Genomic DNA, 15,788 nt, shown 5'->3' with positions numbered 1-15,788 from the left:
CCCACACTCCTAAAACAAAAGGCTGTTCATTTGGTGTATGAAATTCTCCATTTCAAGATTCTAATGAAGACCACACTGTATTCCCTAAAACATGCTTCTATGTGAGAAAATCTGCATTGTATTCCAAAGAAAGAACTATTCTGACAGCAACTCATTAAAACCCAAGGGAATCAATTTATTTTAATGTGGGCAATGACTCTAAACTGTGATTATTTTGTACATCATTTTCCCACACACTCTCTAAATGAGAAAATCTGAAAGTAGTAAATGAAATTTGTTTTGTTCTAAACTTTCCCATTAGAATAAGAGAGGCATTCAAGTCAAGCCTGAGGAATCAGGCTAAATTTTAATCTACATTTATATGCTTTAGCTAGACACAAGGCCAAAGTCAAAATGCCAAAGGTCCCTTCTTTAATTATGCGCTTAGCACATGTCATTTTTACCTGACTACTTCTGTTTCTGTCTCTGTAAGACCAGGACCAAAATCTGAACCACTACCTCAGAGGGCACCCAGTCACTTGGAGCCAACAGTTGGAAAACTTCAGCCTGTGTTGACGATTTTCTCACTACCATGTTCTAAAGGTTTGAAAAAGAGATGTCCTCAGTCTCACCAAATCCCATCTCTCCCTCATACCACCCTTTGGTGATGACATGTAGAACGTTGCAATTCCCAACGACATCCTGACTGGTTGTCCACTCCCCTGGAATATGACTGGCCTACTTCCCAGCAATTTCAAGTTCAACCCCATGACTAGTAAGTGTGGAAGCACACTGGTTGTGTGGTGAAGTCAGAGTCTAAATGTCATTTGTAATCCAAAGGATGAAGAAAAACACATTACTCAAAATGTATATTAAATTTAACTTCAAACACAACTCCACCTGATGAAGTCCACCATCCTTTCTTCTTACCATATAATGAAATCAGAATCCAGGGGTTCCTGGGTGACTCAGTCGGTTAAGTGTCCAACTTTGGCTCAGGTCATGAGTTCACGGCTTGTGAATTCAAGGCCTGTGTCAGGCTTTGTGCTGACAGCTCAGAACCTGGAGCCTGCTTCGGACTCTGTGTCTCCCTCTCTCTCTGCTCCTTCCCTGCTTGTGCTCTCTGTCTCCCAAAAATAAGTAAATGTTAACAACAACAAAAAAAGAACTCTAAATCAGTCATTTCATCTCCCCGGTCACAGGTTAAAGTCACAAAGACATAATTACAGTCAGGGAGGCATCTACTAGAAAGGAAAAAGTTTTAATGAAAGCACAAGCATCATTAAAGAAATGTTGCTTTCCATTAAAAAAGTAAATATCATTAACATTCAAATGATTTGTAGGTGCTTTTAAAAAGTCTCCATAAGCAACTTACCTGACCCTTTACAGATTATTTTTTTTCACATCTCTCATTGGATAACATGTTAAAGATAACATGTTTCATATCTCTCACTGGACAACACGTTAATGATAAGATGTTTCATAGCTCTCATTGGACAACGTTAGTGATATTTAACACGAACCATTTATACCACTGCCTTAAAAAAGGGTCACTCAAATTAGAGACAGGTTTGCTAAGTAATGAATAGCTAAGCTTTGCTAGTTCCACTACAAACAACACAAATATTAACTACATCCTTGGATGGTGTGGTTATATGCTAATGAATAGGGATCGCTAGGTGTGAAGAGGAAGTTATCCACACTCCAGTGGGCTTCCTGATGGCACCCGAACTGGATGGGCTCACAATACAAAGGCAACATGCTCTTCAAGAGTTGCGAGGCAGCCTGAAAGTGAGGTAAAAAAAACACCGGTCCAAGTGAGAGAATGCGGGATCTCAACTCTAACTTAAGTGCTTGCAAAATGGAAGTATTATGTAGGTACCATGGACAATGTATTTTTCTGAGCACAGATCTCATGCTCAGTATAGTTAATACAAAAGTGATATATGGTAAGGCAGCACTGGACTTCCCATAGGGACTGGACTCTATTATATAGTAACGCTTGTTATCTGTCAAGTTGTACCAACGGGTTACCAAATTAGTTAATAGGGAAGAAGCTTCTCTTTTTAGAAGCACTTGCAGATAGGACATGAAATGTCTTAAACAACAATAGCATCACTTTGCAACCTCTTAATGAACTAATGATCTAGACTGAAAGTCTGCAAAATATGGCCTGTCGCCTATTTTTGTATGAGCTGTGAGCTGAAAGAGTTCTCGCATTTTTATATTTATTAAGGAATTCTTCATTTCTCCATTTTTATCAACAACACATATATCAATAAATACATAGAGTGCCTAATGTGCTAGGCACTGTTCTAAATGTTTTACACATAGTAGCTTATTTAACTCTGTGACAATCACAGGGGATGAGTACTATTACACATGAGGCAGAGAGAAGTCAGACAATTACCAAAAGGTAAGAAGCTGGGATTGAGCACAGTTTAGCTCCAGAATCAATGCTCTTACTTTCCATGTGTGCCACTTCCCATTTGTAATGTCTAATTGGCACAGATCAGTGAAACCAATGGCTCTTTTCATTTCAGTAAGATGGAACTGGAAAAGGGGCCAGGCATCCCTGGGGGAGAAACCATTATCCTTGAAGTCAGTTACTGGATCCAAGCTCCAGTTCCTTCTATGTCAGCTTTGCACCCAGAATACATCTTCTAAATTTCCAAACCTCCAATTCTTAGTGTGAAAATAAAAATGTTCATATTTGGGGCTCCTGGGTGGCTCAGTCGGTTAAAAGTCCGACATCAGCTCAGGTCATGATCTCGCGGTCCGTGAGTTCAAGCCCCGCGTCGGACTCTGTGCTGACAGCTCAGAGCCTGGAGCTTGTTTCCAATTCTGTGTCTCCCTCTCTCTCTGACCCTCCCCCGTTCACACTCTCTCTCTGTCTCAAAAATAAATAAACGTTAAAAAAAAGTTCATATTTACTTTAACTCACTCATTTACTATTATTGAGCGCCTAATGTCAGGCATTGTTGCTGGATCTTGGTACATAAAGGGGAATGGAGAAAAATCATTTCCCTGAAGGAAATCAGTCTAAAGCAGAGATATGGGAAAAGAACCCCTTACATGCTATGTGGAAGGTTTCACACCATAGGAGCTACTGTATGTTAAGAATAATATACACAGTGGAGAGAGAGAAATATGTAACATTTCTCTAGGTAAGGAAAAGGGAAATGTGCCATCAGGGAAAACATCATGGGAAAGATGGTTTTTGAAATGAATTTTGAAAGATTAGGAATGCCACTCAGAACATAAAAATGTTAGGGAGACAGGGTATGTAAAGACATGAAGAAATACAGAAGAGATCCTAATTTCAAACAGTTCTGAAAGTGTAGAACACATCTCCTGGGCAGCTGAGGGTAGGGGTGTATGAATCTTAAGTGGGGCTGGAAAAGTAAGGACTGAGGAAGAAGACTAAATATTTCATCAATTCCAAAGCACTGCAAAAATAGACAATGGTTCTTAATATATTCTTTACTAAAGACCCAAGTCCTTACTGACAGTCGGACATCTCCTCGGTTGATGCAACACCAGCAATGTACAGCTCTAGACAATCTTACAATGTGGGAGCCTTTCAAATACATCAGACTCTGAAAAGATTATTCCTGAGCTCTACTGCAGAAGCATCTGAGATGGAATTATAATTTTCCATGTAAAATGGCGATTTTTTTTAAAAATTTTTTTTTCTACGTTTTTATTTATTTTTGGGACAGAGAGAGACAGAGCATGAACGGGGGAGGGGCAGAGAGAGAGGGAGACACAGAATCGGAAACAGGCTCCAGGCTCCGAGCCATCAGCCCAGAGCCCGACACGGGGCTCGAACTCACGGACCGCGAGATCGTGACCTGGCTGAAGTCGGACGCTCAACCGACTGCGCCACCCAGGCGCCCCATAAAATGGCGATTTTTAAACACTCTAGTTCTCAGTTAGATGCTCTGCATTTGGAGAAGCCAGCCTGTGTTTCTGACAGAAACTTAGAGAAATCTGAGATCTAAAGGATCCTTTAAAAAATATGTTTACGTATCTATTTATTTTTGAGAAGCAGAGGAAAGGGCAGAGAGAGAGGGAGACAGAGAATCTGAAGCAGGCTCTGAGCTGTCAGTGCAGAGCCTGGTGTGGGGCTTGAACTCACAAACCGTGAGATCACGACCTGAGCCGAAGTTGGATGCTTAACTGACTGGGCCACCCAGGTGCCCCGAAGGGGTCCTTTAAAAAAGACTTTTCAGCCATTTCCTTTTGGAGATGTGAGGGTCCAACATACAGAGCCTGGATTACCCACATAGCTGCTCCAATTTCGTATGTGTCCCTCTGCTTTTGGTAAATAAGGCAAGAAATTAACATAATTTTTTTTAAATATAATTTATTGTCAAGTTGTCTAACACACAAGTGTATACAGTGTGCTCTTGGTTTTGGGGGTAGATTCCCATGATTCATCGTTTACATACAACATCCAGTGCTCATCCCAACAAGTGCCCTCCTCAATGCCCATCACCCATTTTCCCTCTCTCTCCCGCCCCCATCAACCCTCAGTTTGTTCTCTGTATTTAAGAGTCTCTTATGGTTTGCCTCCCTCTGTTTGTAATTATTTTTTCCCCTTCCCTTCCCCCCATGTCTTCTGTTAAGTTTCTCAAGTTCCACATAGGAGTGAAAACATGATATGTCTTTCTCTGATTGACTTATTTCACTTAGCGTAATACCCTCCAGTTCCATCCATGTTGCTGCAAATGGCAGGATTTCATTCTTTCTCATTACCAAGTAGTATTCCATTGTATATATAAACCACATCTTCTTTATCCATTCATCAGTTGATGGACACTTAGGCTCTTTCCATAATTTGGCTATTGTTGAAAGTGCTGCTATAAACATTGGGGTGCATGTGCCCCTTCGAATCAGCACTCCTACATCCTTTGGATAAATACCTAGCAGTGCAATTGCTGGGTTGTGGAGTAGTTCTATTTTTAACTTTTTGAGGAACCTCCACACTGTTTTCCAGAGTGGCTGTATCAGTTTGCATTCTCACCAACAGTGCAAGAGGGTTCCTATTTCTCCACATTCTCGCCAGCATCTGTTGTTTCCTGAATTGTTAATTTTAGCCACTCTGGTGTCAAGTGGTATCTCGATGTGGTTTTGATTTGTATTTCCCTGATGATGAGTGACATTGAGCATCTTTTGTTTTAAATTTTTTTTACATTTGTTTATGTTTGAGAGACAGAGTGAGAGCACAAGCTGGGGAGGGGCAGAGAGAGAAGGAGACACAGAAAGAATCTGAAGCAGGCTCCCGGCTCTGAGCAAGTGTTCAGCACAGAGCCCGATGCGGGGCTTGAACCCACGAACCGTGAGATCACGACCTGGGCCAAAGTCAGATGCTCAACCAACTGTGCCCCCGTTGAGCATCTTTTCATGTGTCTGTTGGCCATCTGGATATCTTGTTTGGAAAAGTGTCTATTCATGTCTTCTGCCTATTTCTTCACTGGATTGTTTTTTGGGTGCTGAGTTTGGTAAGTTCTTTATAGATTTTGGATACTAACCCTTTATCCAATATGTCATTTACAAATATCTTTTCCCATTCCTTCGGTTGCCTTTTAGTTTTGTTGATTGTTTCCTTTGCAGTGCAGAAGGGTTTTTTCTTGATGAGGTCCCAATAGTTCATTTTTACTTTTATTTCCCTTGCCTTTGGAGACGTGTCAAGAAAGAAATTGATGTGGCTGAGGTCAAAAAGGTTGTTGCCTGTTTTCTCCTCTAGGGTTTTGATGGTTTCCTGTGTCACATTTAGGTCTTTCATCCATTTTGAGTTTATTTTTGTGTATGGTGTAAGAAAGTGGTCCAGTTTCAATTCTTCTGCATGTTGCTGTCCAGTTCTCCCAGCACCATTTGCTAAAGAGACTGTCTTTTATCTATTGGATACCCTTTCCTTTTGTCAAAGGTCAGTCGGCCATACATCTGTGGGTCCAATTCTGGGTTCTCTATTCTATTCCATTGGTCCATGTGTCTGTTTTTGTGCCAATATCATATTGTCTCGATGATTACAGCTTTGTAGTAGAGGTTAAAGTCTGGTATTGCAGCACGATAATTTAATTCAAGTTTCCTAAAAACACATTTATTTTCCCTACCCTAATTGACTCTCCATTTTACTCTTAGAGAGTGTCAGTGAAAATTGGGAGTAGGCATTGTCTGGGAATATCATATCAATGTAATAAGTCTATACAATTTTCAGTAAGACACAGGTGGAAAAATGATAGCTGTTGCCCTTAGGTAAGCATGGATTTTTAAAAATTAAGTGTTTTAAGATCATTGTAGATTCACATGCAGTTCTAGGAAATAATAGATATCTTATGTACACTTTCCCCAGTTTCTTCAAATGGTAAAATCTTATGAAAATGTAGCACATTAAGATCAAGTACAGTGAAGATATGAAACATTCTATCACCACAAGGATTCCCCATGTGGCCCTTTCATACCTATACCCTCCCTCCCTCTAACCCCCAACCCCCATCTCCTCTTAACCCCTGGCTACCACTAATATGTTTTCCATCTCTATAATTCTGTCACTTAGAAATTATTATATAAATCAAACCACACAGTATGTGACTTTTGACATTGGCTTTTTTTTTCATTCAGTATAATGCCCTTAAGAACCATCCAAATTGTCACAAAAATCAATAGTCTAGTTCTTTTTATTGCTGAATAGTATACCATGATAGAGAGGAACTACACTTTGTTTAAGCATTTACCTGCTGAAGGACATCTGGCCTGTTTCTAGTATGCGGGTATTAAGAATAAAGTTGCAGAACACCTGGGTGGCTCAGTTGGTTAAGCGTCTTTTGATTTCAGCTTGGGTCATGATTTCATCGCTCATGGGTTTGATCCCTGCATCAGGCTCTATGATGACAATATGGAACCCACTTGGGATTGATTCTCTCTCTCTCTCTCTCTCTCTCTCTCTCTCTCTCTCTGCCCATCTCCTGCTCATGCTCTCCCTCTCTCTCTTGCTCTCAAAAATAAACAAATAAACTTAAAAAAGAAGGAATAAAGTTGCTTCCTGGATATTCAGTCAATCTTACTTCCTTGGGATAAATTTAGTCACGATGTACAATTCTTTTTATGTTTTTGGATTCAATTTGCTAATATTTTGTTGACAATTTTTGCATCAATGTTCACAAGAGGTATTGCTGGTTTGCAGTTTCTTTTTTTGTGTGATGCCTTTGTCTGACTTTGGTGTTAGGACAGTGCTAGCCTCATAGACAGCATTGGGAGGTATTCTTTCTAATGTTATCCTCTGAAGGACTGTAGAAAAATGGTATAAATCTTAAAATAGTTGGTAGAACTTGCCAGTGAACCCATATGGGCCTGAGTTGTTGTGGAAGTTTGTTTGTTTGTTTATTCATTCATTCATTCATTCATTCATTCATTCATTCAATTTCTTTCATAGATATAAATCTATTCAGATCACCTATTTCTTCTTGTGTGAGTTTGGCAAATTGTGTCTTTCAAGGAATTGGTCCATTTCACATAAATTATCACTGGGCACGGAGTTGTTCACGGTATTTCTTTCTTATCCTTTTGATTTCCATGGGATGGGATCTGTAGTGATATCTCCTCTTTCATTTCTGGTATTAGTAATTTGTATCCTCTTTTTTTTTTCTTAGCCTGGTATAGCCTTATCACTTTTTTTTTTTTTTAGCCTTATCACTTTTGTTAAACTTTTCCAAACACCAGCTTTTTGGTTTTACTGATATTCTCTATTCATTTCCTGTTTTGAATTTCACTGATTCCTGCTCTAATTCTTATTACTTTTTTTTCCTTCTGCTTACTTGGATTTAATTTGCTCTTCCTTTTCTAGTTTCCTAAGGTGAAAACTTAGATTACTGATTTTAGTTCTTTTTTATTTTCTAATATATGCATTCAGTGGTATAAATTTCCCTCTAAGCACTGCTCCCACTGCAGCCCACAAACTTTGATAACTTGTATGCTCATTTTCATTAGTTGAAAATATTCTTACATTTCTCGCTGAGATTTCTTCTTTGACTCATGTATTATTCAGAAGTGTGTTTTAATCAAATATTTTATGGTTTTTCCAGTCTTTTTTCTGTTGTTGACTTCTAGTTTAATTATGTTGTGGTCTGAAAGCATAATTGTCTGGTTTCTATTCTTTTAAATTAGGTAAGTTTTATTTTATGGCCCAGAATGTGATCTATCGTGTTGACTATTCTATACGAGCTTGATAAGAGTGTATATTATGCTACTGCTGGATAAAGTAGTCTCCCGATGTCAATTTCCAGTTAATGATGGTGTTGAACATAGTACAACTATGTTCTTACTAATTTTCTGCTGGGTGTTGAAGTCTCTAATTATAATTGTGGTTTTGTCTATTTCTCCTTTTACTTCTACTGGGTTTGCTTCCCATGTTTTACAGCTCTGTTGTTTGGTAGAGACACATTTGGGATTGCTACATCTTCTTGGTAGACTGATCCTTTACATAACCCCTGTCTCTGGTAAGTTACTTTGCCCTGAAGTCTACTTTATCTGATATCTATATCTGATATATTAACACTATCACTCCTGATTTCCTTTGATTTAAAAAAAATTTTTTTTCTTTAACATTTATTTATTATTGAGAGACAGAAAGACACAGAGCATGAGCAGGGGAGGGGTAGAGAGAGAGGAAGACACAGAATCTGAAGTAGGCTCCAGGCTCTGAGCTGTCAGCACAGAGCCTGACGCGGGGCTCGAACTCATGAACAATGAGATCATGACCTGAGCTGAAGTCGGTTGCTTAACCAACTGAGCCACCCAGGTGCCTGATTTCCTTCAATTGATGCTTGCATGTTATATCTTTTCGCATCCTTTTCCTTTCAATCTGCCTATATCATTATACTATATTTGAAGTGAGTTTCTTACATATGATATAGTTGGGCCACACTGTTTAACCTACTCCATAAAATTCTGTCTTATAATTTGTATACTTAACCTACTTACATTTAATGTAATTACTGATATATTGGGGCTTAAGTCTGTCATTTGTTTTTTGTTTATTCTGTTTGTTTGTTTTCTTTTTCCTGTCTTTTTGTGGGTTACTTCAACACTTTCTAGAATTCCACTTTGATTTGTCTAGTTTTAAGGGTATCTCTCTGATATCTTTGTGGCTGCTCTAAGTATACCATATATATGTAACTTATAGTCCTCAGGTGTCCTCATTTTACCACCTTGAGTGACGTATACAAAACTTTCTCCTATAACCCTTTACCATCCCCGTTTAAAAATTTTCTCTACATTAATTTAAAATCACATCACTGTTACAATTTTGCTTCATTCATCAAACATAACTTTGAAAATTCAAAAGCAGGAAGTCTATAGTATTTATTCACATTTATGCTTTACCATGTTCTTTCTTCATTCTTAAGGTTCCACGGTTCATTCTTTTAAATTTTTTTTAATGTTTATTTATTCTTGAGAGAGAGACAGAGACAGAGTGTGAGTGGGGATGGTCAGACAGAATTTGAAGCAGGTTCCAGGCTCTGAGCTGTCAACACAGAGCCTGACATGGGGCTCAAACTCACGAACTGTGAGATCATAACCAGAACTGAAGTCAGATACTTAACCGACTGAGCCACCCAGGTGCCCCATGGTTCATTCTTTTATAATTTCCTTTCTGTTTAGAGAACTTCTCTTACCCATGGGGGAACAGTGAGGGGAGTGAGGTGTTAAGATCTGCTGATCACAAATTCCCTTAGTTTGTCTTCATGAGAATTTACTGCATCCCTTCTATTCCTGAAGGATATTTTCAGAGAATATAGAATACCAAGTGACAATTATTCCTTCTAAATTTGAAAATATTATGCCAATACCCTTTTGGCCTCCATAGTTTCTGATGAAAACTCTGCTGTCATCCAAATTCTCTCCTATAAAGGTAAGGTGTCATTTTTCCCCTCTCTGGCTGCTTTCGAGGTTTTTTTTTTAGGTCTTTAGTTCTCAGAAATTTAATCATTATGCATCTTGGACTGAATTTCTTTGGGTTTATTCTGTTTGTGGCTTGTGCAGCTTCTTGAATCTGTATGTTTATGTTTCCTGCAAACTGGGGAAATTTTCAGCCATTATTTCCTCTAGTATTTTTCTACCCTACCCCCTATCCCTCTCCTTTCAGAATTAAAATGACACAAAGTTAGCTCTTTTGTTATAGTTCCACAAGTCCCTGAGGCTTTGTTTTTTCCCCCCAGTCTATTTTATCTCTGTTGTTCACACTGGGTAATTTTTACTATTTTACATTCCAGTTCACTGATTCCTTCCTCAGTCCCCTTCAGTTGAACCCATCCACTATTGAGTTCTCCATTGAGATTTTTATTTTGGTTATTATATTTTTGAGCTGCAGAACTTCCATTTGAATCTTCTTTATATCTTATTTCTTTGCTGTGGCTTTCTACTTCCTCATTTGTTTCAAGCATCTTCACAATAGCTCACTGAAGCATTTTTATTATGACTGCTTTAAAATCTCTGTCAGATAATTCTAACATTTCTGTCATCTTGGTGCTAAAATCTATTTATTGTCCTTTTTTCTTCACTTTGAGATTTTCCTGGTTCTAGCTAGGATAAATTAGTTCCTAATAAAACATGAATATTTTCATACTATGTTATGAAACTGGCTTTCTCTGAAATCTCTTTGGCAAAGGAGTGCCCTCATTACTGCCAAATGGAGGTGGAAGTATATGTTCCCCATTGGCCTCTGTTGACACCCAAGATGGGGATTCTTCACTAATGGTGAGCCAGGATGAGAGTTCTAGTTCCCCACATTGTCTCTACTAACACTGTGATAATTGGGAGAGGGGGGCAGTAATTACCAGCTGGTGAGTATCAAAGTCTTGATTCCTTGACATTCACTGACCCCACCATGACAGAGGTGTTGGGGTGCCTGGGTCCAGCCTGGTGAGTCTAGTCTCCCCCTTGGACTCTGCTGGCATGAGTAGTGGTGTGGCCACAGTTTTTTCTGGGTGTTTGATTGGAGTACAGCATATGCTGTCTAGATGTTTTATATAGTGTTAGACTGTCTCTCTCCTGGTCTTTTGGCTACAGAGAGCAGCCCTTTGTTGTGGCTTTTTGATCTGATCTGTTGGCATTTCCAGACTGTCAGATTCTTCAGCTCCAAGTCTGGAATATATACGTTAAAACCCAGAGAATTTAGTATGCTGCTGGGATCTGACGAACAGATTTAGCAAGCTACCAAAACACATAAACCTTACTTAGATGCCAATTCAGAATACCTATAAAATAAAATGGATATCTGAAATAAATGGAAAGTTTAACTGAGTAGTTGATGATACCAAGGAATTGTTAGTAATATTTTTCAGGTGTGATAATGATGTTGTAGTGACATTTAAAAAGTTTTATTAGAAGAGTCCTTATCTTTTAAGGATACATATTAAAATCTTTATGATATGCCATAGGAAAGAGGAATGAAAAAAGATTGGCCCTCAAAGATTTACCATCAGTCAATAATTAGTGAAGCTGAGTGGTAGCACATGGGTATACATTAATCCCTCCAGTTTTGTAAATGTCTGAAATTCTCCATAATAAAAAATTTAAAAGTACAGATTTCATGACATTTTCCCCCAAGAAGTACGGGAAGAGGGTGAGCAATCTGCAGTTAGTATGATCCCCCCACGCTGTTGGTCTGTGGCCCATGTATTGAGACTGAGAGTCACGAATCTCCCCTACAATGTTCCAAATAAAGCAGCCCCTGGTTCAACACTGCCATGACCGATATGTCTCTACCTCCAAAGAGATCTCAATAAACATTTGACTGATCCCCACATCTTAAATAAATAACAGTAAGTCTATAACAGGTGACAAATGATCATTTCCTCCTTTAAATTTCTAAAAGACTTTTTTTTCGGGGCGCCTGGGTGGCGCAGTTGGTTAAGCGTCCGACTTCAGCCAGGTCACAATCTCGCGGTCTGTGAGTTGGAGCCCCGCGTCGGGCTCTGGGCTGATGGCTCAGAGCCTGGAGCCTGTTTCCGATTCTGTGTCTCCCTCTCTCTCTGCCCCTCCCCCGTTCATGCTCTGTCTCTCTCTGTCCCAAAAATAAATAATAAAACGTTGAAAAAAAAAAATTAAAATAAATAAATAAATAAATAAATAAATAAATAAATTTCTAAAAGACTTTTTAAAACTTCTCCTATGATACCTGTATACACATATGAGATGCAATACAAAGTAGATAAATGTAATCCCTCACTATATTATAATATGCTCCACAGCATACACAAATGAATGCACACTGAATTGGAACTATCTTCCCAAATTTATAATAAGTATATACAAGCATAGATAGCCAAGAGTTCAAACTTAACATAGGAGTCACTTGTGTGTTGCACACAAGTATCCACACACTAAATTTAAGTAAATAACTTAATCTTATCCAATATGTTCTCTAGGAGGCCAAGAAAGAAAAGACTAACAAGAGGTTGAAGCAGCCAGGGAAACCATCTTCAAGTTTAAGCTGGGCCTTGAGCACAAGATTTGGAACTCTCTGCCTCACAAAAAAGGAAAAACCAAGTTCAGAAAGAAGAACTGTTGTATGTCTGGCAATAAGATGATGTAAAGAAAGAGTAGTGGGGAATAAAACTGGATAGGCTGGCTGGCACGCGAAGATAAGAGAAAGATTTGAAACACAGGCAAAGTAGAGAGCTCTGACCTACTGAATACTGAAGCAAATGGAGGAGACACAAGTGAACCCCGGCTCTGTCATGAATGTGGAACTTGGTGAGTTCTTCATCTCTTGAGTTTAGATCACTCATCTGTAAAAGTGGGCATAAAAAAACTCTACCTCACGATGTGACTGTGAAGGTAAAATTTGTTACATAAATGTTCAACATCTTTAAAGTACTTTTTGTCGAAGTAGGTAATTAATAAAAGGTGGTTATCACTAAGAAAGCTTTCAAAAGCTTTGTCAGTGGACTGACAATGAAACGAAATTATCTAAATAAACATGGATGACTAAACATCGTTTGAATTTCTTCCTAATGTTTCATGGGTGCTGGGTCTCCACCACTAGTATACACTACACTGAAGAGTTAAGTTAAACCAAATGTGAAAGCTATGTTGTTTTACTCAAAGTGTGGTGGGTTTATTCAACGGTGTCACAGGCACTAAGCAGAACCAGCACTGAATTTTCCATTCACTAACAAATGAAGAAATAAAAGGAGAAATAAAGTTGATTTAAATCTAGTTTGTTTTTCTTTGGACATTTAACAAATTTTGATTAAGACATTCCTTTAGATTCAGAGATCACAATTTGGCAGAAAAAGTTAGACATATACACAAACAGGTATAACACAAAACAGAAGCTGATAACTACCAAAAAAAGTCTAAATGCTTTCAGAGGACAAACACAAGCTCTGAATCCCTAATTCCCCAAGCACACAACAAGGGCTCAATAAATGTTCCAGAAATTCATTATTTCATGAGAGAAGTGGCAATTTTGTCCCAAGTGCCAAAAAGACACAGGAGAATACGTTTTCTGGCCCAAAAGAATAGTATGAACAAAGACACAGGGACGGGAAACACTAGATGTTTTCAGAAAATGGCAAGTAGGTGAGAGTTTAGTGAAACACAGACTAAGGGAACAGTGTGTGACAAGGCTATAAAGACAGGCTGGGGCCAGACCACAAAGAGCCTTAAACTTTAGGCTCGAGAGTTTGGACTTTGTGATAGGCAATAAAAAGCCTTCTCAATATTCTGAAAAGTGGAGTAATATGACCAAAGCAGTGCTGCAGGAAAATCTGGAGCCAACATGAATGACAGAATAGTCAAACTGGAAGACACTCTAGAGTTGAGACCATGTCTTATTTGCCTTTTCAATCCCCACAGCTGTATGTGCACTGTACCTTATATATTAAAAAATCTGTGGAATCTACTGAATTGAGAAGAAGGAACAACCAGCTGTGGCAGAGGCAGCAACTGTATCCCCTCTCTTCCATATTATATTAGTAAGGCAGATTCCATACGGAATAGCAATGCGTCCAGCTTTAAAACAAAAAAAAACACACAAAAACAAAACCAACAACTACTACACTTACCAATGAGAAATAATTTACAATCTGTTTAAGCAGCTGGTATATTTGTCACTTAACTGATATATCAGTAAAGAAGCCTATCGATAGGAAGGAAACTCTCAGACTATGCCATGTGAGGGCAGTGGACATGTGTGGGTAAAAAGACCTAAGGGTCTGGGAATGAACAAATACAATCACCATCATGTGTGCCTACGAATCCCATGCCCCAAAAAACGCATTTCACAAAAGGAATCCACCTGAAAAAAAGAGTGACATCCAGGACCTCTGTAACAGAACAATTCTAAGGCAACATTTAATAATTCATTTGGACATTTCCAGAATCACTATGTTAATGGGGCTCAGACAGATAAAAGGCTCAGCCTTCAAGGCATTTACAATATAGATAGGAAGATAAAATATATATGTAACAAACTATTAACAGTGCAATTTGAATGCAGTAATAGAACAAACTAATGTAGCACAGCAGAGAGGACTCCACACTATCTTCAAAGTTTGGGGTCTAGTCCTAAGCACTAGAGCCACTCATTCTGTGGCCTTGAACAGAGATAAATAAAATTACCTCTCTATCCAACTCCTGACCTATAAAATAAAGGAACAGTTTAGTGGACTACTATAGTAGGCCCACAAAAGCATTGAATACATCAGTTTAGTAGATTCTTTTTCCCACATGAAAACATTTTTTAAATGCTAGGCAAATTTCTTAGATCTTCATGTTACTGTAATTGTGTTTTCAGTATATGCTAACAGAAAGCATATAGTACAAAAATGCTACCACAAATCTCATAACACTTTTAAAAGAATCTGTACTTTATCAACATTTAAATGACAAACAGGAACACACAAAATTATGTGTTCCACCTCAAATGTTTAATATGCATATATATTTTATTTTGCATTGTCTAAGTCTTCCCCAGCCTTAATATTGTTTTCTTACACTCACTTGAAAGGTAATCAGGACGAGGGTGGAAAAGTTAGTAAGAAAGGAATGATAAAGAAATATGGATAAAAAAAAAAATTCTAAGGTAGGAACTCAGCAAGAATGTGGGTACAGGAAGTAAAGGAAAGGAAGAAATCACAAAGGACTGAATCAATGCCATTAACAGACAGTGAGGTCAGAAGTTGTAAGCTTGGAAAAAACAACCAGGATGATAGGAAAAAAATCAACATCAACAACTACAGTTAACTATTAACTGAACACCTACTATCTTCCTGGCATGAAGTCAGACCCATTAAAAAATTTTACATGCACAAGGTTAAAAAAAATCAAAACAGGGGGCCTAGGTAGCTCAGTCAGTTGAACGTCTGACTTCAGCTCAGGTCATGATCTCATGGTTTGTGAGTTTAAGTCCCATATCAGGCTCACTGCTGTCAGCACAGAACCCACTTCATATCCTCTGTCTCCCTCTCTCTGACCCATTCCTGCTTGTACTATCAAAGAAATAAAAAGTAAACATTAAAAAAGATTTTTAAAAAAATCAAAACCGTACGAAAAGGCACATAGTAAAAAAATTCCCCTCTCATTCTAGATTCCTAAATTCCTTAGATTCATAGACTGCCTCTCCAGGGGCAACAATTACTAACAACTACATTTGTATCTTTCAGAAATCTTTATATTTGCCATTACATTTAATGCTCACAATGATTTTTGAGATAGATATTACTTCATAAATTAAGGAAATAAGCCTTAAAGAGCTTAACCGGGTAAGGCCACAGAGCCATGAAGGGACAGAAGTG

At 38.3% G+C, this 15,788-nt stretch overlaps 1 protein-coding gene across 2 annotated transcripts in view; it reads right to left on the bottom strand.

Annotated features, from left to right (window-relative positions):
• The window catches only part of LIMS1 (LIM zinc finger domain containing 1), a 155,484-nt gene that overhangs the window by 132,867 nt on the left and 6,829 nt on the right, over positions 1-15,788 (bottom strand). Inside the window, exon 2 of one of the 2 annotated variants that reach the window (XM_040454160.1) lies at positions 12,674-12,776. The exons of the other annotated variant lie outside the window; for it this stretch is intronic. The gene's annotated coding sequence lies outside the window, so the exon portion shown is untranslated. The remainder of the gene's footprint in view (positions 1-12,673; positions 12,777-15,788) is intronic. 2 annotated transcript variants of the gene reach the window in all.

Source organism: Herpailurus yagouaroundi, unplaced genomic scaffold (assembly GCF_014898765.1).
Source record: "Herpailurus yagouaroundi ecotype Mexico unplaced genomic scaffold, PumYag 210, whole genome shotgun sequence".
Lineage (NCBI taxonomy): Eukaryota > Metazoa > Chordata > Mammalia > Carnivora > Felidae > Herpailurus > Herpailurus yagouaroundi.
The sequence above is the reverse complement of the archived record's forward strand: the minus strand, read 5'-3'. Positions and strand labels throughout refer to the sequence as shown.